Source organism: Heterodontus francisci, unplaced genomic scaffold (assembly GCF_036365525.1).
Source record: "Heterodontus francisci isolate sHetFra1 unplaced genomic scaffold, sHetFra1.hap1 HAP1_SCAFFOLD_830, whole genome shotgun sequence".
Classification (NCBI taxonomy): domain Eukaryota; kingdom Metazoa; phylum Chordata; class Chondrichthyes; order Heterodontiformes; family Heterodontidae; genus Heterodontus; species Heterodontus francisci.
In genome coordinates, this window is record NW_027140960.1 from 149748 (window position 1) to 174720 (window position 24973).

General features: G+C 44.4%; 1 protein-coding gene across 5 annotated transcripts in view; it reads right to left on the reverse strand.

Annotated features, from left to right (window-relative positions):
* LOC137361518 (active breakpoint cluster region-related protein-like) overlaps nucleotides 1–24973 on the reverse strand; it is a 185989-nt gene that overhangs the window by 16224 nt on the left and 144792 nt on the right. The gene's annotated exons all lie outside the window — the stretch shown is intronic.

Below are 24973 nucleotides of genomic sequence, written 5' to 3' on the forward strand. Positions count from 1 at the left end.
TAGAATAACAGATACCCGGGAGTGAGTTACAGACTGGAATCTAATCGAGGGGTTCAGGGGGTTTATATATAGAATAACAGATACCCGGGAGTGAGTTATAGACTGGAATCTAATCGAGGGGTTCGGGGGGGTTTATATATAGAATAACAGATACCCGGGAGTGAGTTACAGACTGGAATCTAATCGAGGGGTTCGGGGTGGTTTATATATAGAATAACAGATACCCGGGAGCGAGTTACAGACTGGAATCTAATCGAGGAGTTTGGGGGTTTATATATAGAATAACAGATACCCGGGAGTGAGTTACAGACTGGAATCTAATCGAGGGGTTCGGGGGGGTTTATATATAGAATAACAGATACCCGGGAGTGAGTTACAGACTGGAATCTAATCGAGGGGTTCGGGTGGTTTATATATGGAATAACAGATACCCGGGAGTGAGTTACAGACTGGAATCTAATCGAGGGGTTCGGGGTGGTTTATATATAGAATAACAGATACCCAGGAGCGAGTTACAGACTGGAATCTAATCGAGGAGTTTGGGGGTTTATATATAGAATAACAGATACCCGGGAGTGAGTTACAGACTGGAATCTAATCGAGGGGTTCGGGGGGGTTTATATATAGAATAACAGATACCCGGGAGTGAGTTACAGACTGGAATCTAATCGAGGGGTTCGGGTGGTTTATATATAGAATAACAGATACCCGGGAGTGAGTTACAGACTGGAATATAATCGAGGGGTTCGGGGGGGTTTATATATAGAATAACAGATACCCGGGAGTGAGTTACAGACTGGAATCTAATCGAGGGGTTCGGGTGGTTTATATATAGAATAACAGATACCCGGGAGTGAGTTACAGACTGGAATCTAATCGAGGAGTTTGGGGGTTTATATACAGAATAACAGATACCCGGGAGTGAGTTACAGACTGGAATCTAATCGAGGAGTTTGGGGGTTTATATACAGAATAACAGATACCCGGGAGTGAGTTACAGACTGGAATCTAATCGAGGGGTTCGGGGGGTTTATATGTAGAATAACAGATACCCGGGAGTGAGTTACAGACTGGAATCTAATCGAGGGGTTCGGGTGGTTTATATATAGAATAACAGATACCCGGAGTGAGTTACAGACTGGAATCCAATCGAGGGGTTCGGGGGTTTTTATATAGAATAACAGATACCCGGGAGTGAGTTACAGACTGGAATCTAATCGAGGGGTTCGGGGTGGTTTATATATAGAATAACAGATACCCGGGAGTGAGTTACAGACTGGAATCTAATCGAGGGGTTCGGGGGGTTTATATATAGAATAACAGATACCTGGGAGTGAGTTACAGACTGGAATCTAATCGAGGGGTTCGGGTGGTTTATATACAGAATAACAGATACCCGGGAGTGAGTTACAGACTGGAATCTAATCGAGGGGTTCGGGGTGGTTTATATATAGAATAACAGATACCCGGGAGTGAGTTACAGACTGGAATCTAATCGAGGGGTTCGGGGGGGTTTATATATAGAATAACAGATACCTGGGAGTGAGTTACTGACTGGAATCTAATCGAGGGGTTCGGGGGGTTTCTGAAGAGAATAACAGATAACCAGGAGTGAGTTACAGACTGGAATCTAATCGAGGGGTTCGGGGGGGTTTATATATAGAATAACAGATACCCGGGAGTGAGTTACAGACTGGAATCTAATCGAGGGGTTCGGGTGGTTTATATATAGAATAACAGATACCCGGAGTGAGTTACAGACTGGAATCTAATCGAGGGGTTCGGGGGGGTTTATATATAGAATAACAGATACCCGGGAGTGAGTTACAGACTGGAATCTAATCGAGGGGTTCGGGTGGTTTATATATAGAATAACAGATACCCGGGAGTGAGTTACAGACTGGAATCTAATCGAGGGGTTCGGGTGGTTTATATATAGAATAACAGACACCCGGGAGTGAGTTACAGACTGGAATCTAATCGAGGGGTTCGGGGGGGTTTATATATAGAATAACAGATACCCGGGAGTGAGTTACAGACTGGAATCTAATCGAGGGGTTCGGGGGGTTTATTTATAGAATAACAGATACCCGGAAGTGAGTTACAGACTGGAATCTAATCGAGGGGTTCGGGGGGGTTTATATATAGAATAACAGATACCCGGGAGTGAGTTACAGACTGGAATCTAATCGAGGGGTTCAGGGGGTTTATATATAGAATAACAGATACCCGGGAGTGAGTTACAGACTGGAATCTAATCGAGGGGTTCGGGGGGTTTATATACAGAATAACAGATACCTGGGAGTGAGTTACAGACTGGAATCTAATCGAGGGGTTCGGGGGGGTTTATATGTAGAATAACAGATACCCGGGAGTGAGTTACAGACTGGAATCTAATCGAGGGGTTCGGGGGGTTTATTTATAGAATAACAGATACCCGGAAGTGAGTTACAGACTGGAATCTAATCGAGGGGTTCGGGGGGGTTTATATATAGAATAACAGATACCCGGGAGTGAGTTACAGACTGGAATCTAATCGAGGGGTTCGGGGTGGTTTATATATAGAATAACAGATACCCGGGAGTGAGTTACAGACTGGAATCTAATCGAGGGGTTCGGGGGGTTTATATATAGAATAACAGATACCCGGGAGTGAGTTACAGACTGGAATCTAATCGAGGGGTTCGGGGGTTTATATATAGAATAACAGATACCTGGGAGTGAGTTACTGACTGGAATCTAATCGAGGGGTTCGGGGGGTTTATTTATAGAATAACAGATACCCGGAAGTGAGTTACAGACTGGAATCTAATCGAGGGGTTCGGGGGGTTTATATATAGAATAACAGATACCCGGGAGTGAGTTACAGACTGGAATCTAATCGAGGGGTTCGGGGGTTTATATATAGAATAACAGATACCCGGAAGTGAGTTACAGACTGGAATCTAATCGAGGGGTTCGGGGGGGTTTATATATAGAATAACAGATACCCGGGAGTGAGTTACAGACTGGAATCTAATCGAGGGGTTCGGGGGGTTTATATATAGAACAACAGATACCCGGGAGTGAGTTACAGACTGGAATCTAATCGAGGTGTTCAGGGGGTTTATATATAGAATAACAGATACCTGGGAGTGAGTTACAGACTGGAATCTAATCGAGGGGTTCGGGGGGTTTATATATAGAATAACAGATACCCGGAGTGAGTTACAGACTGGAATCTAATCGAGGGGTTCGGGGTGGTTTATATATAGAATAACAGATACCTGGGAGTGAGTTACAGACTGGAATCTAATCGAGGGGTTCGGGGTGGTTTATATATAGAATAACAGATACCCTGGAGTGAGTTACAGACTGGAATCTAATCGAGGAGTTCGGGGGGGTTTATATATAGAATAACAGATACCCGGGAGTGAGTTACAGACTGGAATCTAATCGAGGAGTTCGGGGTGTTTATATATAGAATAACAGATACCCGGGAGTGAATTACGGACTGGAATCTAATCGAGGGGTTCGGGGGGGTTTATATATAGAATAACAGATACCCGGGAGTGAGTTACAGACTGGAATCTAATCGAGGGGTTCGGGTGGGTTTATATACAGAATAACAGATACCCGGGAGTGAGTTACAGACTGGAATCTAATCGAGGGGTTCGGGGTGTTTAAATATAGAATAACAGATACCCGGGAGTGAGTTACAGACTGGAATCTAATCGAGGGGTTCGGGTGGGTTTATATACAGAATAACAGATACCCGGGAGTGAGTTACTGACTGGAATCTAATCGAGGGGTTCGGGGGGTTTATTTATAGAATAACAGATACCCGGAAGTGAGTTACAGACTGGAATCTAATCGAGGGGTTCGGGGGGGTTTATATATAGAATAACAGATACCCGGAGTGAGTTACAGACTGGAATCTAATCGAGGGGTTCGGGGTGGTTTATATATAGAATAACAGATACCTGGGAGTGAGTTACAGACTGGAATCTAATCGAGGGGTTCGGGGTGGTTTATATATAGAATAACAGATACCCTGGAGTGAGTTACAGACTGGAATCTAATCGAGGAGTTCGGGGGGGTTTATATATAGAATAACAGATACCCGGGAGTGAGTTACAGACTGGAATCTAATCGAGGAGTTCGGGGTGTTTATATATAGAATAACAGATACCCGGGAGTGAATTACGGACTGGAATCTAATCGAGGGGTTCGGGGGGGTTTATATATAGAATAACAGATACCCGGGAGTGAGTTACAGACTGGAATCTAATCGAGGGGTTCGGGTGGGTTTATATACAGAATAACAGATACCCGGGAGTGAGTTACAGACTGGAATCTAATCGAGGGGTTCGGGGTGTTTAAATATAGAATAACAGATACCCGGGAGTGAGTTACAGACTGGAATCTAATCGAGGGGTTCGGGTGGGTTTATATACAGAATAACAGATACCCGGGAGTGAGTTACTGACTGGAATCTAATCGAGGGGTTCGGGGGGTTTATTTATAGAATAACAGATACCCGGAAGTGAGTTACAGACTGGAATCTAATCGAGGGGTTCGGGGGGGTTTATATATAGAATAACAGATACCCGGGAGTGAGTTACAGACTGGATTCTAATCGAGGGGTTCGGGGGGGTTTATATATAGAATAACAGATACCTGGGAGTGAGTTACAGACTGGAATCTAATCGAGGGGTTCGGGGGTTTATATACAGAATAACAGATACCCGGGAGTGAGTTACAGACTGGAATCTAATCGAGGGGTTCGGGGGGGTTTATATATAGAATAACAGATACCCGGGAGTGAGTTACAGACTGGAATCTAATCGAGGGGTTCGGGGTGGTTTATATATAGAATAACATATACCCGGGAGTGAGTTACAGACTGGAATCTAATCGAGGGGTTCGGGGGAGTTTATATATAGAATAACAGATACCCGGGAGTGAGTTACAGACTGGAATCTAATCGAGGGGTTCGGGTGGTTTATATATAGAATAACAGATACCCGGGAGTGAGTTACAGACTGGAATCCAATCGAGGGGTTCGGGGGGGTTTATATATCGAATAACAGATACCCGGGAGTGAGTTACAGACTGGAATCTAATCGAGGGGTTCGGGGGTTTATATATAGAATAACAGATACCCGGGAGTGAGTTACAGACTGGAATCTAATCGAGGGGTTCGGGGGGGTTTATATATAGAATAACAGATACCCGGGAGTGAGTTACAGACTGGAATCTAATCGAGGGGTTCGGGGGGTTTATATATAGAATAACAGATACCTGGGAGTGAGTTACAGACTGGAATCTAATCGAGGGGTTCGGGTGGTTTATATACAGAATAACAGATACCCGGGAGTGAGTTACAGACTGGAATCTAATCGAGGGGTTCGGGGTGGTTTATATATAGAATAACAGATACCCGGGAGTGAGTTACAGACTGGAATCTAATCGAGGGGTTCGGGGGGGTTTATATATAGAATAACAGATACCTGGGAGTGAGTTACTGACTGGAATCTAATCGAGGGGTTTTGGGGGTTTCTGTATAGAATAACAGATAACCAGGAGTGAGTTACAGACTGGAATCTAATCGAGGGGTTCGGGGGGGTTTATATATAGAATAACAGATACCCGGGAGTGAGTTACAGACTGGAATCTAATCGAGGGGTTCGGGTGGTTTATATATAGAATAACAGATACCCGGAGTGAGTTACAGACTGGAATCTAATCGAGGGGTTCGGGGGGGGTTTATATATAGAATAACAGATACCCGGGAGTGAGTTACAGACTGGAATCTAATCGAGGGGTTCGGGTGGTTTGTATATAGAATAACAGATACCCGGGAGTGAGTTACAGACTGGAATCTAATCGAGGGGTTCGGGTGGTTTATATATAGAATAACAGACACCCGGGAGTGAGTTACAGACTGGAATCTAATCGAGGGGTTCGGGGGGGTTTATATATAGAATAACAGATACCCGGGAGTGAGTTACAGACTGGAATCTAATCGAGGGGTTCGGGGGGTTTATTTATAGAATAACAGATACCCGGAAGTGAGTTACAGACTGGAATCTAATCGAGGGGTTCGGGGGGGTTTATATATAGAATAACAGATACCCGGGAGTGAGTTACAGACTGGAATCTAATCGAGGGGTTCAGGGGGTTTATATATAGAATAACAGATACCCGGGAGTGAGTTACAGACTGGAATCTAATCGAGGGGTTCGGGGGGTTTATATACAGAATAACAGATACCTGGGAGTGAGTTACAGACTGGAATCTAATCGAGGGGTTCGGGGGGGTTTATATATAGAATAACAGATACCCGGGAGTGAGTTACAGACTGGAATGTAATCGAGGGGTTCGGGGGGTTTATTTATAGAATAACAGATACCCGGAAGTGAGTTACAGACTGGAATCTAATCGAGGGGTTCGGGGGGGTTTATATATAGAATAACAGATACCCGGGAGTGAGTTACAGACTGGAATCTAATCGAGGGGTTCGGGGTGGTTTATATATAGAATAACAGATACCCGGGAGTGAGTTACAGACTGGAATCTAATCGAGGGGTTCGGGGGGTTTATATATAGAATAACAGATACCCGGGAGTGAGTTACAGACTGGAATCTAATCGAGCGGTTCGGGGGTTTATATATAGAATAACAGATACCTGGGAGTGAGTTACTGACTGGAATCTAATCGAGGGGTTCGGGGGGTTTATTTATAGAATAACAGATACCCGGAAGTGAGTTACAGACTGGAATCTAATCGAGGGGTTCGGGGGGTTTATATATAGAATAACAGATACCCGGGAGTGAGTTACAGACTGGAATCTAATCGAGGGGTTCGGGGGTTTATATATAGAATAACAGATACCCGGAAGTGAGTTACAGACTGGAATCTAATCGAGGGGTTCGGGGGGGTTTATATATAGAATAACAGATACCCGGGAGTGAGTTACAGACTGGAATCTAATCGAGGGGTTCGGGGGGTTTATTTATAGAATAACAGATACCCGGAAGTGAGTTACAGACTGGAATCTAATCGAGGGGTTCGGGGGGGTTTATATATAGAATAACAGATACCCGGGAGTGAGTTACAGACTGGAATCTAATCGAGGGGTTCAGGGGGTTTATATATAGAATAACAGATACCCGGGAGTGAGTTACAGACTGGAATCTAATCGAGGGGTTCGGGGGGTTTATATACAGAATAACAGATACCTGGGAGTGAGTTACAGACTGGAATCTAATCGAGGGGTTCGGGGGGGTTTATATATAGAATAACAGATACCCGGGAGTGAGTTACAGACTGGAATCTAATCGAGGGGTTCGGGGGGTTTATTTATAGAATAACAGATACCCGGAAGTGAGTTAAAGACTGGAATCTAATCGAGGGGTTCGGGGGGGTTTATATATAGAATAACAGATACCCGGGAGTGCGTTACAGACTGGAATCTAATCGAGGGGTTCGGGGTGGTTTATATATAGAATAACAGATACCCGGGAGTGAGTTACAGACTGGAATCTAATCGAGGGGTTCGGGGGGTTTATATATAGAATAACAGATACCCGGGAGTGAGTTACAGACTGGAATCTAATCGAGGGGTTCGGGGGTTTATATATAGAATAACAGATACCTGGGAGTGAGTTGCTGACTGGAATCTAATCGAGGGGTTCGGGGGGTTTATTTATAGAAAAACAGATACCCGGAAGTGAGTTACAGACTGGAATCTAATCGAGGGGTTCGGGGGGTTTATATATAGAATAACAGATACCCGGGAGTGAGTTACAGACTGGAATCTAATCGAGGGGTTCGGGGGTTTATATATAGAACAACAGATACCCGGAAGTGAGTTACAGACTGGAATCTAATCGAGGGGTTCGGGGGGGTTTATATATAGAATAACAGATACCCGGGAGTGAGTTACAGACTGGAATCTAATCGAGGGGTTCGGGGGGGTTTATATATAGAACAACAGATACCCGGGAGTGAGTTACAGACTGGAATCTAATCGAGGTGTTCAGGGGGTTTATATATAGAATAACAGATACCTGGGAGTGAGTTACAGACTGGAATCTAATCGAGGGGTTCGGGGGGTTTATATATAGAATAACAGATACCCGGAGTGAGTTACAGACTGGAATCTAATCGAGGGGTTCGGGGTGGTTTATATATAGAATAACAGATACCTGGGAGTGAGTTACAGACTGGAATCTAATCGAGGGGTTCGGGGTGGTTTATATATAGAATAACAGATACCCTGGAGTGAGTTACAGACTGGAATCTAATCGAGGAGTTCGGGGGGGTTTATATATAGAATAACAGATACCCGGGAGTGAGTTACAGACTGGAATCTAATCGAGGAGTTCGGGGTGTTTATATATAGAATAACAGATACCCGGGAGTGAATTACGGACTGGAATCTAATCGAGGGGTTCGGGGGGTTTATATATAGAATAACAGATACCCGGGAGTGAGTTACAGACTGGAATCTAATCGAGGGGTTCGGGTGGGTTTATATACAGAATAACAGATACCCGGGAGTGAGTTACAGACTGGAATCTAATCGAGGGGTTCGGGGTGTTTAAATATAGAATAACAGATACCCGGGAGTGAGTTACAGACTGGAATCTAATCGAGGGGTTCGGGTGGGTTTATATACAGAATAACAGATACCCGGGAGTGAGTTACTGACTGGAATCTAATCGAGGGGTTCGGGGGGTTTATTTATAGAATAACAGATACCCGGAAGTGAGTTACAGACTGGAATCTAATCGAGGGGTTCGGGGGGGTTTATATATAGAATAACAGATACCCGGGAGTGAGTTACAGACTGGATTCTAATCGAGGGGTTCGGGGGGGTTTATATATAGAATAACAGATACCTGGGAGTGAGTTACAGACTGGAATCTAATCGAGGGGTTCGGGGGTTTATATACAGAATAACAGATACCCGGGAGTGAGTTACAGACTGGAATCTAATCGAGGGGTTCGGGGGGGTTTATATATAGAATAACAGATACCCGGGAGTGAGTTACAGACTGGAATCTAATCGAGGGGTTCGGGGTGGTTTATATATAGAATAACATATACCCGGGAGTGAGTTACAGACTGGAATCTAATCGAGGGGTTCGGGGGAGTTTATATATAGAATAACAGATACCCGGGAGTGAGTTACAGACTGGAATCTAATCGAGGGGTTCGGGTGGTTTATATATAGAATAACAGATACCCGGGAGTGAGTTACAGACTGGAATCCAATCGAGGGGTTCGGGGGGGTTTATATATCGAATAACAGATACCCGGGAGTGAGTTACAGACTGGAATCTAATCGAGGGGTTCGGGGTGGTTTATATATAGAATAACAGATACCCGGGAGTGAGTTACAGACTGGAATCTAATCGAGGGGTTCGGGGGTTTATATATAGAATAACAGATACCCGGGAGTGAGTTACAGACTGGAATCTAATCGAGGGGTTCGGGGGGGTTTATATATAGAATAACAGATACCCGGGAGTGAGTTACAGACTGGAATCTAATCGAGGGGTTCGGGGGGTTTATATATAGAATAACAGATACCTGGGAGTGAGTTACAGACTGGAATCTAATCGAGGGGTTCGGGTGGTTTATATACAGAATAACAGATACCCGGGAGTGAGTTACAGACTGGAATCTAATCGAGGGGTTCGGGGTGGTTTATATATAGAATAACAGATACCCGGGAGTGAGTTACAGACTGGAATCTAATCGAGGGGTTCGGGGGGGTTTATATATAGAATAACAGATACCTGGGAGTGAGTTACTGACTGGAATCTAATCGAGGGGTTTTGGGGGTTTCTGTATAGAATAACAGATAACCAGGAGTGAGTTACAGACTGGAATCTAATCGAGGGGTTCGGGGGGGTTTATATATAGAATAACAGATACCCGGGAGTGAGTTACAGACTGGAATCTAATCGAGGGGTTCGGGTGGTTTATATATAGAATAACAGATACCCGGAGTGAGTTACAGACTGGAATCTAATCGAGGGGTTCGGGGGGGGTTTATATATAGAATAACAGATACCCGGGAGTGAGTTACAGACTGGAATCTAATCGAGGGGTTCGGGTGGTTTGTATATAGAATAACAGATACCCGGGAGTGAGTTACAGACTGGAATCTAATCGAGGGGTTCGGGTGGTTTATATATAGAATAACAGACACCCGGGAGTGAGTTACAGACTGGAATCTAATCGAGGGGTTCGGGGGGGTTTATATATAGAATAACAGATACCCGGGAGTGAGTTACAGACTGGAATCTAATCGAGGGGTTCGGGGGGTTTATTTATAGAATAACAGATACCCGGAAGTGAGTTACAGACTGGAATCTAATCGAGGGGTTCGGGGGGGTTTATATATAGAATAACAGATACCCGGGAGTGAGTTACAGACTGGAATCTAATCGAGGGGTTCAGGGGGTTTATATATAGAATAACAGATACCCGGGAGTGAGTTACAGACTGGAATCTAATCGAGGGGTTCGGGGGGTTTATATACAGAATAACAGATACCTGGGAGTGAGTTACAGACTGGAATCTAATCGAGGGGTTCGGGGGGGTTTATATATAGAATAACAGATACCCGGGAGTGAGTTACAGACTGGAATGTAATCGAGGGGTTCGGGGGGTTTATTTATAGAATAACAGATACCCGGAAGTGAGTTACAGACTGGAATCTAATCGAGGGGTTCGGGGGGGTTTATATATAGAATAACAGATACCCGGGAGTGAGTTACAGACTGGAATCTAATCGAGGGGTTCGGGGTGGTTTATATATAGAATAACAGATACCCGGGAGTGAGTTACAGACTGGAATCTAATCGAGGGGTTCGGGGGGTTTATATATAGAATAACAGATACCCGGGAGTGAGTTACAGACTGGAATCTAATCGAGGGGTTCGGGGGTTTATATATAGAATAACAGATACCTGGGAGTGAGTTACTGACTGGAATCTAATCGAGGGGTTCGGGGGGTTTATTTATAGAATAACAGATACCCGGAAGTGAGTTACAGACTGGAATCTAATCGAGGGGTTCGGGGGGTTTATATATAGAATAACAGATACCCGGGAGTGAGTTACAGACTGGAATCTAATCGAGGGGTTCGGGGGTTTATATATAGAATAACAGATACCCGGAAGTGAGTTACAGACTGGAATCTAATCGAGGGGTTCGGGGGGGTTTATATATAGAATAACAGATACCCGGGAGTGAGTTACAGACTGGAATCTAATCGAGGGGTTCGGGGTGGTTTATATATAGAATAACAGATACCCGGGAGTGAGTTACAGACTGGAATCTAATCGAGGGGTTCGGGGGGGTTTATATATAGAATAACAGATACCCGGGAGTGAGTTACAGACTGGAATCTAATCGAGGGGTTCGGGTGGTTTATATATAGAATAACAGATACCCGGGAGTGAGTTACAGACTGGAATCTAATCGAGGGGTTCAGGGGGGTTTATATATAGAATAACAGATACCCGGGAGTGAGTTACAGACTGGAATCCAATCGAGGGGTTCGGGGGGGTTTATATATAGAATAACAGATACCCGGGAGTGAGTTACAGACTGGAATCTAATCGAGGGGTTCGGGGGTTTATATATAGAATAACAGATACCCGGGAGTGAGTTACAGACTGGAATCTAATCGAGGGGTTCGGGGGGGTTTATATATAGAACAACAGATACCCGGGAGTGAGTTACAGACTGGAATCTAATCGAGGTGTTCAGGGGGTTTATATATAGAATAACAGATACCCGGGAGTGAGTTACAGACTGGATTCTAATCGAGGGGTTCGGGGGGTTTATATATAGAATAACAGATACCCGGAGTGAGTTACAGACTGGAATCTAATCGAGGGGTTCGGGGTGGTTTATATATAGAATAACAGATACCTGGGAGTGAGTTACAGACTGGAATCTAATCGAGGGGTTCGGGGTGGTTTATATATAGAATAACAGATACCCTGGAGTGAGTTACAGACTGGAATCTAATCGAGGAGTTCGGGGGGGTTTATATATAGAATAACAGATACCCGGGAGTGAGTTACAGACTGGAATCTAATCGAGGAGTTCGGGGTGTTTATATATAGAATAACAGATACCCGGGAATGAATTACAGACTGGAATCTAATCGAGGGGTTCGGGGGGTTTAAATATACAATAACAGATACCCGGGAGTGAGTTACTGACTGGAATCTAATCGAGGGGTTCGGGGTGTTTAAATATAGAATAACAGATACCCGGGAGTGAGTTACAGACTGGAATCTAATAGAGGGGTTCGGGTGGGTTTATATACAGAATAACAGATACCCGGGAGTGAGTTACAGACTGGAATCTAATCGAGGGGTTCGGGGGGTTTATATATAGAATAACAGATACCCGGGAGTGAGTTACAGACTGGAATCTAATCGAGGGGTTCGGGTGGGTTTATATACAGAATAACAGATACCCGGGAGTGAGTTACAGACTGGAATCTAATCGAGGGGTTCGGGGGGTTTATTTATAGAATAACAGATACCCGGAAGTGAGTTACAGACTGGAATCTAATCGAGGGGTTCGGGGGGGTTTATATATAGAATAATAGATACCCGGGAGTGAGTTACAGACTGGATTCTAATCGAGGGGTTCGGGGGGGTTTATATATAGAATAACAGATACCTGGGAGTGAGTTACAGACTGGAATCTAATCGAGGGGTTCGGGGGTTTATATACAGAATAACAGATACCCGGGAATGAGTTACAGACTGGAATCTAATCGAGGGGTTCGGGGGGGTTTATATATAGAATAACAGATACCCGGGAGTGAGTTACAGACTGGAATCTAATCGAGGGGTTCGGGGTGGTTTATATATTGAATAACAGATACCCGGGAGTGAGTTACAGACTGGAATCTAATCGAGGTGTTCGGGGTGGTTTATATATAGAATAACAGATACCCGGGAGTGAGTTACAGACTGGAATCTAATCGAGGGGTTCGGGGGGGTTTATATATAGAATAACAGATACCCGGGAGTGAGTTACAGACTGGAATCTAATCGAGGGGTTCGGGTGGTTTATATATAGAATAACAGATACCCGGGAGTAAGTTACAGACTGGAATCCAATCGAGGGGTTCGGGGGGGTTTATATATCGAATAACAGATACCCGGGAGTGAGTTACAGACTGGAATCTAATCGAGGAGTTCGGGGTGGTTTATATATAGAATAACAGATACCCAGGAGTAAGTTACAGACTGGAATCTAATCGAGGCGTTCGGGGGTTTATATATAGAATAACAGATACCCGGGAGTGAGTTACAGACTGGAATCTAATCGAGGGGTTCGGGGGGGTTTATATATAGAACAACAGATACCCGGGAGTGAGTTACAGACTGGAATCTAATCGAGGTGTTCAGGGGGTTTATAAAAAGAATAACAGATACCCGGGAGTGAGTTACAGACTGGAATCTAATCGAGGGGTTCGGGGGGTTTATATATAGAATAACAGATACCCTGGAGTGAGTTACAGACTGGAATCTAATCGAGGAGTTCGGGGGGGTTTATATATAGAATAACAGATACCTGGGAGTGAGTTACAGACTGGAATCTAATCGAGGGGTTCGGGGTGGTTTATATATAGAATAACAGATACCCGGGAGTGAGTTACAGACTGGAATCTAATCGAGGGGCTCGGGGGGGGTTTATATGTAGAATAACAGATACCCGGGAGTGAGTTACAGACTGGAATCTAATCGAGGGGTTCGGGTGGGTTTATATATACAATAACAGATACCCGGGAGTGAGTTACAGACTGGAATCTAATCGAGGGGTTCGGGGTGTTTATATATAGAATAACAGATACCCGGGAGTGAGTTACAGACTGGAATCTAATCGAGGGGTTCGGGTGGTTTATATATAGAATAACAGATACCCGGGAGTGAGTTACAGACTGGAATCTAATCGAGGGGTTCGGGGTGTTTATATATAGAATAACAGATACCCGGGAGTGAGTTACAGAATGGAATCTAATCGAGGGGTTCGGGGGGGTTTATATATAGAATAACAGATACCCGGGAGTGAGTTACAGACTGGAATCTAATCGAGGGGTTCGGGGGGGTTTATATATAGAATAACAGATACCTGGGAGTGAGTTACAGACTGGAATCTAATCGAGGGGTTCGGGGGGGGGGTTTATATATAGAATAACAGACACCTGGGAGTGAGTTACAGACTGGAATCTAATCGAGGAGTTCGGGGGGGTTTATATATAGAATAACAGATACCCGGGAGTGAGTTACAGACTGGAATCTAATCGAGGGGTTCGGGGGGTTTATATATAGAATAACAGATACCCGGGAGTGAGTTACAGACTGGAATCTAATCGAGGGGTTCGGGGGGGTTTATATATAGAATAACAGATACCCGCGAGTGAGTTACAGACTGGAATCTAATCGAGGGGTTCGGGGGGTTTATATATAGAATAACAGATACCCGGGAGTGAGTTACAGACTGGAATCTAATCGAGGGGTTCGGGGGGTTTATATATAGAATAACAGATACCCAGGAGTGAGTTACAGACTGGAATCTAATCGAGGGGTTCGGGGTGGTTTATATATAGAATAACAGATACCCGGGAGTGAGTTACAGACTGGAATCTAATCGAGGGGTTCGGGGGTTTATATATAGAATAACAGATACCTGGGAGTGAGTTACAGACTGGAATCTAATCGAGGGGTTTGGGTGGGTTTATATATAGAAGAACAGACACCCGGGAGTGAGTTACAGACTGGAATCTAATCGAGGGGTTCGGGGGGTTTATATATAGAATAACAGATACCCGGGAGTGAGTTGCAGACTGGAATCTAATCGAGGGGTTCGGGGGGTTTATATATAGAATAACAGATACCCGGGAGTGAGTTACAGACTGGAATCTAATCGAGGGGTTCAGGGGGTTTATATATAGAATAACAGATACCCGGGAGTGAGTTACAGACTGGAATCTAATCGAGGGGTTCAGGGGGTTTATATATAGAATAACAGATACCCGGGAGTGAGTTACAGACTGGAATCTAATCGAGGGGTTCGGGTGGTTTATATATAGAATAACAGATACCCGGGAGTGAGTTACAGACTGGAATCTAATCGAGGGGTTCGGGGGGGGTTTATATATAGAATAACAGATACCCGGGAGTGAGTTACAGACTGGAATCTAATCGAGGAGTTCGGGGTGGTTTATATATAGAATAACAGATACCTGGGAGTGAGTTACAGACTGGAATCTAATCGAGGGGTTCGGGGGGGGTTTATATATAGAATAACAGATACCCGGGAGTGAGTTACAGACTGGAATCTAATCGAGGGGTTCAGGGTGGTTTATATATAGAATAACAGATACCCGGGAGTGAGTTACAGACTGGAATCTAATCGAGGAGTTCGGGGTGGTTTATATATAGAATAACAGATACCTGGGAGTGAGTTACAGACTGGAATCTAACCGAGGGGTTCGGGGTGGTTTATATATAGAATAACAGATACCCGGGAGTGAGTTACAGACTGGAATCTAATCGAGGGGTTCGGGTGGTTTATATATAGAATAACAGATACCCGGAAGTGAGTTACAGACTGGAATCTAATTGAGGGGTTCGGGGGGGTTTATATATAGAATAACAGATACCCGGGAGTGAGTTACAGACTGGAATCTAATCGAGGGGTTCGGGGTGGTTTATATATAGAATAACAGATACCCGGGAGTGAGTTACAGACTGGAATCTAATCGAGGGGTTCGGGGGGGTTTATATATAGAATAACAGATACCCGGGAGTGAGTTACAGACTGGAATCTAATCGAGGGGTTCGGGTGGTTTATATATAGAATAACAGATACCCGGGAGTGAGTTACAGACTGGAATCTAATCGAGGGGTTCGGGGGGTTTATATATAGAACAACAGATACCCGGGAGTGAGTTACAGACTGGAATCTAATCGAGGGGTTCGGGGTGGTTTATATGTAGAATAACAGATACCCGGGAGTGAGTTACAGACTGGAATCTAATCGAGGGGTTCGGGGGGGTTTATAGATAGATTAACAGATACCCGGGAGTGAGTTACAGACTGGAATCTAATCGAGGTGTTCAGGGGGTTTATATATAGAATAACAGATACCCGGGAGTGAGTTACAGACTGGAATCTAATCGAGGGGTTCGGGGGGTTTATATATAGAATAACAGATACCCGGGAGTGAGTTACAGACTGGAATCTAATCGAGAGGTTCGGGGGGGTTTATATATAGAATAACAGATACCCGGGAGTGAGTTACAGACTGGAATCTAATCGAGGGGTTCAGGGGGGTTTATATATAGAATAACAGATACCCGGGAGTGAGTTACAGACTGGAATCTAATCGAGGGGTTCGGGGGGTTTATATATAGAATAACAGATACCCGGGAGTGAGTTACAGACTGGAATCTAATCGAGGGGTTCGGGGGGTTTATATATAGAATAACAGATACCCGGGAGTGAGTTACAGACTGGAATCTAATCGAGGGGTTCGGGGTGTTTATATATAGAATAACAGATACCCGGGAGTGAGTTACAGACTGGAATCTAATCGAGGGGTTCGGGGGGTTTATATATAGAATAACAGATACCCGGGAGTGAGTTACAGACTGGAATCTAATCGAGGGGTTCGGGGGGGTTTATATATAGAATAACAGATACCCGGGAGTGAGTTACAGACTGGAATCTAATCGAGGGGTTCGGGGGGTTTATATATAGAATAACAGATACCCGGGAGTGAGTTACAGACTGGAATCTAATCGAGGGGTTCGGGGTGTTTATATATAGAATAACAGATACCCGGGAGTGAGTTACAGACTGGAATCTAATCGAGGGGTTCAGGGTGTTTATATATAGAATAACAGATACCCGGGAGTGAGTCACAGACTGGAATCTAATCGAGGGGTTCGGGGTGGTTTATATATAGAATAACAGATACCCGGGAGTGAGTTACAGACTGGAATCTAATCGAGGGGTTCGGGGGGGTTTATATATAGATTAACAGATACCCGGGAGTGAGTTACAGACTGGAATCTAATCGAGGTGTTCAGGGGGTTTATATATAGAATAACAGATACCCGGGAGTGAGTTACAGACTGGAATCTAATCGAGGGGTTCGGGGGGTTTATATATAGAATAACAGATACCCGGGAGTGAGTTGCAGACTGGAATCTAATCGAGAGGTTCGGGGGGGTTTATATATAGAATAACAGATACCCGGGAGTGAGTTACAGACTGGAATCTAATCGAGGGGTTCAGGGGGGTTTATATATAGAATAACAGATACCCGGGAGTGAGTTACAGACTGGAATCTAATCGAGCGGTTCGGGGGGTTTATATATAGAATAACAGATACCCGGGAGTGAGTTACAGACTGGAATCTAATCGAGGGGTTCGGGGGGTTTATATATAGAATAACAGATACCCGGGAGTGAGTTACAGACTGGAATCTAATCGAGGGGTTCGGGGTGTTTATATATAGAATAACAGATACCCGGGAGTGAGTTACAGACTGGAATCTAATCGAGGGGTTCGGGGGGTTTATATATAGAATAACAGATACCCGGGAGTGAGTTACAGACTGGAATCTAATCGAGGGGTTCGGGGGGGGTTTATATATAGAATAACAGATACCCGGGAGTGAGTTACAGACTGGAATCTAATCGAGGGGTTCGGGGGGTTTATCTATAGAATAACAGATACCCGCGAGTGAGTTACAGACTGGAATCTAATCGAGGGGTTCGGGGGGTTTATATATAGAATAACAGATACCCGCGAGTGAGTTACAGACTGGAATCTAATCGAGGGGTTCGGGGGGGTTTATATATAGAATAACAGATACCCGGGAGTGAGTTACAGACTGGAATCTAATCGAGGGGTTCGGGGGGGTTTATATATAGAATAACAGATACCCGGGAGTGAGTTACAGACTGGAATCTAATCGAGGGGTTCGGGGGGTTTATATATAGAATAACAGATACCCGCGAGTGAGTTACAGACTGGAATCTAATCGAGGGGTTCGGGTGGTTTATGTATAGAATAACAGATACCCGGGAGTGAGTTACAGACTGGAATCTAATCGAGGGGTTCAGGGGGGTTTATATACAGAATAACAGATACCCGGGAGTGAGTTACAGACTGGAATCTAATCGAGGGGTTCGGGGGGTTTATATATAGAATAACAGATACCCGCGAGTGAGTTACAGACTGGAATCTAATCGAGGGGTTCGGGTGGTTTATGTATAGAATAACAGATACCCGGGAGTGAGTTACAGACTGGAATCTAATCTAGGGGTTCAGGGGGGTTTATATACAGAATAACAGATACCCGGGAGTGAGTTACAGACTGGAATCTAATCGAGGAGTTCGGGGGGGTTTATATATAGATTAACAGATACCCGGGAGTGAGTTACAGACTGGAATCTAATTGAGGGGTTCGGGTGGTTTATATATAGAATAACAGATACCCGCGAGTGAGTTACAGACTGGAATCTAATCGAGGGGTTCGGGGGGGTTTATATATAGAATAACAGATACCCGGGAGTGAGTTACAGACTGGAATCTAATCGAGGGGTTCGGGGGGTTTATATATAGAATAACAGATACCCGGGAGTGAGTTACAGACTGGAATCTAATCGAGGGGTTCAGGGGGGTTTATATACAGAATAACAGATACCCGGGAGTGAGTTACAGACTGGAATCTAATCGAGGGGTTCGGGTGGTTTATATATAGAATAACAGATACCCGGGAGTGAGTTACAGACTGGAATCTAATCGAGGAGTTCGGGGGGGTTTATATATAGATTAACAGATACCCGGGAAAGAGTTACAGACTGGAATCTAATCGAGGGGTTCGGGTGGTTTATATATAGAATAACAGATACCCGCGAGTGAGTTACAGACTGGAATCTAATCGAGGAGTTCGGGGGGGTTTATGTATAGAATAACAGATACCCGGGAGTGAGTTACAGACTGGAATCTAATCGAGGGGTTCGGGTGGTTTATATATAGAATAACAGATACCCGGGAGTGAGTTACAGACTGGAATCTAATCGAGGGGTTCAGGGGGGTTTATATACAGAATAACAGATACCCGGGAGTGAGTTACAGACTGGAATCTAATCGAGGGGTTCAGGGGGTTTATATATAGAATAACAGATACCCAGGAGTGAGTTACAGACTGGAATCTAATCGAGGGGTTCGGGGGGTTTATATATAGAATAACAGATACCCGGGAGTGAGTTACAGACTGGAATTTAATCGAGGGGTTCGGGTTGTTTTTATGTAGAATAACAGATACCCGGGAGTGAGTTATAGACTGGAATCTAATCGAGGGGTTCGGGGGGTTTATATATAGAATAACAGATACCCGGGAGTGAGTTACAGACTGGAATCTAATCGAGGGGTTCGGGTTGTTTTTATGTAGAATAACAGATACCCGGGAGTGAGTTACAGACTGGAATCTAATCGAGGGGTTCGGGGGGGTTTATATATAGAATAACAGATACCTGGGAGTGAGTTACAGACTGGAATCTAATCGAGGGGTTCGGGGGGGGGGTTTATATATAGAATAACAGACACCTGGGAGTGAGTTACAGACTGGAATCTAATCGAGGAGTTCGGGGGGGTTTATATATAGAATAACAGATACCCGGGAGTGAGTTACAGACTGGAATCTAATCGAGGGGTTCGGGGGGTTTATATATAGAATAACAGATACCCGGGAGTGAGTTACAGACTGGAATCTAATCGAGGGGTTCGGGGGGGTTTATATATAGAATAACAGATACCCGCGAGTGAGTTACAGACTGGAATCTAATCGAGGGGTTCGGGGGGTTTATATATAGAATAACAGATACCCGGGAGTGAGTTACAGACTGGAATCTAATCGAGGGGTTCGGGGGGTTTATATATAGAATAACAGATACCCAGGAGTGAGTTACAGACTGGAATCTAATCGAGGGGTTCGGGGTGGTTTATATATAGAATAACAGATACCCGGGAGTGAGTTACAGACTGGAATCTAATCGAGGGGTTCGGGGGTTTATATATAGAATAACAGATACCTGGGAGTGAGTTACAGACTGGAATCTAATCGAGGGGTTTGGGTGGGTTTATATATAGAAGAACAGACACCCGGGAGTGAGTTACAGACTGGAATCTAATCGAGGGGTTCGGGGGGTTTATATATAGAATAACAGATACCCGGGAGTGAGTTGCAGACTGGAATCTAATCGAGGGGTTCGGGGGGTTTATATATAGAATAACAGATACCCGGGAGTGAGTTACAGACTGGAATCTAATCGAGGGGTTCAGGGGGTTTATATATAGAATAACAGATACCCGGGAGTGAGTTACAGACTGGAATCTAATCGAGGGGTTCAGGGGGTTTATATATAGAATAACAGATACCCGGGAGTGAGTTACAGACTGGAATCTAATCGAGGGGTTCGGGTGGTTTATATATAGAATAACAGATACCCGGGAGTGAGTTACAGACTGGAATCTAATCGAGGGGTTCGGGGGGGGTTTATATATAGAATAACAGATACCCGGGAGTGAGTTACAGACTGGAATCTAATCGAGGGGTTCAGGGTGGTTTATATATAGAATAACAGATACCCGGGAGTGAGTTACAGACTGGAATCTAATCGAGGAGTTCGGGGTGGTTTATATATAGAATAACAGATACCTGGGAGTGAGTTACAGACTGGAATCTAACCGAGGGGTTCGGGGTGGTTTATATATAGAATAACAGATACCCGGGAGTGAGTTACAGACTGGAATCTAATCGAGGGGTTCGGGTGGTTTATATATAGAATAACAGATACCCGGAAGTGAGTTACAGACTGGAATCTAATCGAGGGGTTCGGGGGGGTTTATATATAGAATAACAGATACCCGGGAGTGAGTTACAGACTGGAATCTAATCGAGGGGTTCGGGGTGGTTTATATATAGAATAACAGATACCCGGGAGTGAGTTACAGACTGGAATCTAATCGAGGGGTTCGGGGGGGTTTATATATAGAATAACAGATACCCGGGAGTGAGTTACAGACTGGAATCTAATCGAGGGGTTCGGGTGGTTTATATATAGAATAACAGATACCCGGGAGTGAGTTACAGACTGGAATCTAATCGAGGGGTTCGGGGGGTTTATATATAGAATAACAGATACCCGGGAGTGAGTTACAGACTGGAATCTAATCGAGGGGTTCGGGGTGGTTTATATGTAGAATAACAGATACCCGGGAGTGAGTTACAGACTGGAATCTAATCGAGGGGTTCGGGGGGGTTTATAGATAGATTAACAGATACCCGGGAGTGAGTTACAGACTGGAATCTAATCGAGGTGTTCAGGGGGTTTATATATAGAATAACAGATACCCGGGAGTGAGTTACAGACTGGAATCTAATCGAGGGGTTCGGGGGGTTTATATATAGAATAACAGATACCCGGGAGTGAGTTACAGACTGGAATCTAATCGAGAGGTTCGGGGGGGTTTATATATAGAATAACAGATACCCGGGAGTGAGTTACAGACTGGAATCTAATCGAGGGGTTCAGGGGGGTTTATATATAGAATAACAGATACCCGGGAGTGAGTTACAGACTGGAATCTAATCGAGGGGTTCGGGGGGTTTATATATAGAATAACAGATACCCGGGAGTGAGTTACAGACTGGAATCTAATCGAGGGGTTCGGGGGGTTTATATATAGAATAACAGATACCCGGGAGTGAGTTACAGACTGGAATCTAATCGAGGGGTTCGGGGTGTTTATATATAGAATAACAGATACCCGGGAGTGAGTTACAGACTGGAATCTAATCGAGGGGTTCGGGGGGTTTATATATAGAATAACAGATACCCGGGAGTGAGTTACAGACTGGAATCTAATCGAGGGGTTCGGGGGGGTTTATATATAGAATAACAGATACCCGGGAGTGAGTTACAGACTGGAATCTAATCGAGGGGTTCGGGGGGTTTATATATAGAATAACAGATACCCGGGAGTGAGTTACAGACTGGAATCTAATCGAGGGGTTCGGGGTGTTTATATATAGAATAACAGATACCCGGGAGTGAGTTACAGACTGGAATCTAATCGAGGGGTTCAGGGTGTTTATATATAGAATAACAGATACCCGGGAGTGAGTCACAGACTGGAATCTAATCGAGGGGTTCGGGGTGGTTTATATATAGAATAACAGATACCCGGGAGTGAGTTACAGACTGGAATCTAATCGAGGGGTTCGGGGGGGTTTATATATAGATTAACAGATACCCGGGAGTGAGTTACAGACTGGAATCTAATCGAGGTGTTCAGGGGGTTTATATATAGAATAACAGATACCCGGGAGTGAGTTACAGACTGGAATCTAATCGAGGGGTTCGGGGGGTTTATATATAGAATAACAGATACCCGGGAGTGAGTTGCAGACTGGAATCTAATCGAGAGGTTCAGGGGGGTTTATATATAGAATAACAGATACCCGGGAGTGAGTTACAGACTGGAATCTAATCGAGGGGTTCAGGGGGGTTTATATATAGAATAACAGATACCCGGGAGTGAGTTACAGACTGGAATCTAATCGAGCGGTTCGGGGGGTTTATATATAGAATAACAGATACCCGGGAGTGAGTTACAGACTGGAATCTAATCGAGGGGTTCGGGGGGTTTATATATAGAATAACAGATACCCGGGAGTGAGTTACAGACTGGAATCTAATCGAGGGGTTCGGGGTGTTTATATATAGAATAACAGATACCCGGGAGTGAGTTACAGACTGGAATCTAATCGAGGGGTTCGGGGGGTTTATATATAGAATAACAGATACCCGGGAGTGAGTTACAGACTGGAATCTAATCGAGGGGTTCGGGGGGGGTTTATATATAGAATAACAGATACCCGGGAGTGAGTTACAGACTGGAATCTAATCGAGGGGTTCGGGGGGTTTATCTATAGAATAACAGATACCCGCGAGTGAGTTACAGACTGGAATCTAATCGAGGGGTTCGGGGGGTTTATATATAGAATAACAGATACCCGCGAGTGAGTTACAGACTGGAATCTAATCGAGGGGTTCGGGGGGGTTTATATATAGAATAACAGATACCCGGGAGTGAGTTACAGACTGGAATCTAATCGAGGGGTTCGGGGGGGTTTATATATAGAATAACAGATACCCGGGAGTGAGTTACAGACTGGAATCTAATCGAGGGGTTCGGGGGGTTTATATATAGAATAACAGATACCCGCGAGTGAGTTACAGACTGGAATCTAATCGAGGGGTTCGGGTGGTTTATGTATAGAATAACAGATACCCGGGAGTGAGTTACAGACTGGAATCTAATCGAGGGGTTCAGGGGGGTTTATATACAGAATAACAGATACCCGGGAGTGAGTTACAGACTGGAATCTAATCGAGGGGTTCGGGGGGTTTATATATAGAATAACAGATACCCGCGAGTGAGTTACAGACTGGAATCTAATCGAGGGGTTCGGGTGGTTTATGTATAGAATAACAGATACCCGGGAGTGAGTTACAGACTGGAATCTAATCTAGGGGTTCAGGGGGGTTTATATACAGAATAACAGATACCCGGGAGTGAGTTACAGACTGGAATCTAATCGAGGAGTTCGGGGGGGTTTATATATAGATTAACAGATACCCGGGAGTGAGTTACAGACTGGAATCTAATTGAGGGGTTCGGGTGGTTTATATATAGAATAACAGATACCCGCGAGTGAGTTACAGACTGGAATCTAATCGAGGGGTTCGGGGGGGTTTATATATAGAATAACAGATACCCGGGAGTGAGTTACAGACTGGAATCTAATCGAGGGGTTCGGGGGGTTTATATATAGAATAACAGATACCCGGGAGTGAGTTACAGACTGGAATCTAATCGAGGGGTTCAGGGGGGTTTATATACAGAATAACAGATACCCGGGAGTGAGTTACAGACTGGAATCTAATCGAGGGGTTCGGGTGGTTTATATATAGAATAACAGATACCCGGGAGTGAGTTACAGACTGGAATCTAATCGAGGAGTTCGGGGGGGTTTATATATAGATTAACAGATACCCGGGAAAGAGTTACAGACTGGAATCTAATCGAGGGGTTCGGGTGGTTTATATATAGAATAACAGATACCCGCGAGTGAGTTACAGACTGGAATCTAATCGAGGAGTTCGGGGGGGTTTATGTATAGAATAACAGATACCCGGGAGTGAGTTACAGACTGGAATCTAATCGAGGGGTTCGGGTGGTTTATATATAGAATAACAGATACCCGGGAGTGAGTTACAGACTGGAATCTAATCGAGGGGTTCAGGGGGGTTTATATACAGAATAACAGATACCCGGGAGTGAGTTACAGACTGGAATCTAATCGAGGGGTTCAGGGGGTTTATATATAGAATAACAGATACCCAGGAGTGAGTTACAGACTGGAATCTAATCGAGGGGTTCGGGGGGTTTATATATAGAATAACAGATACCCGGGAGTGAGTTACAGACTGGAATTTAATCGAGGGGTTCGGGTTGTTTTTATGTTGAATAACAGATACCCGGGAGTGAGTTATAGACTGGAATCTAATCGAGGGGTTCGGGGGGTTTATATATAGAATAACAGATACCCGGGAGTGAGTTACAGACTGGAATCTAATCGAGGGGTTCGGGTTGTTTTTATGTAGAATAACAGATACCCGGGAGTGAGTTACAGACTGGAATCTAATCGAGGGGTTCGGGGGGTTTATATATAGAATAACAGATACCCGGGAGTGAGTTACAGACTGGAATTTAATCGAGGGGTTCGGGTTGTTTTTATGTAGAATAACAGATACCCGGGAGGCAGTTACAGACTGGAATCTAATCGAGG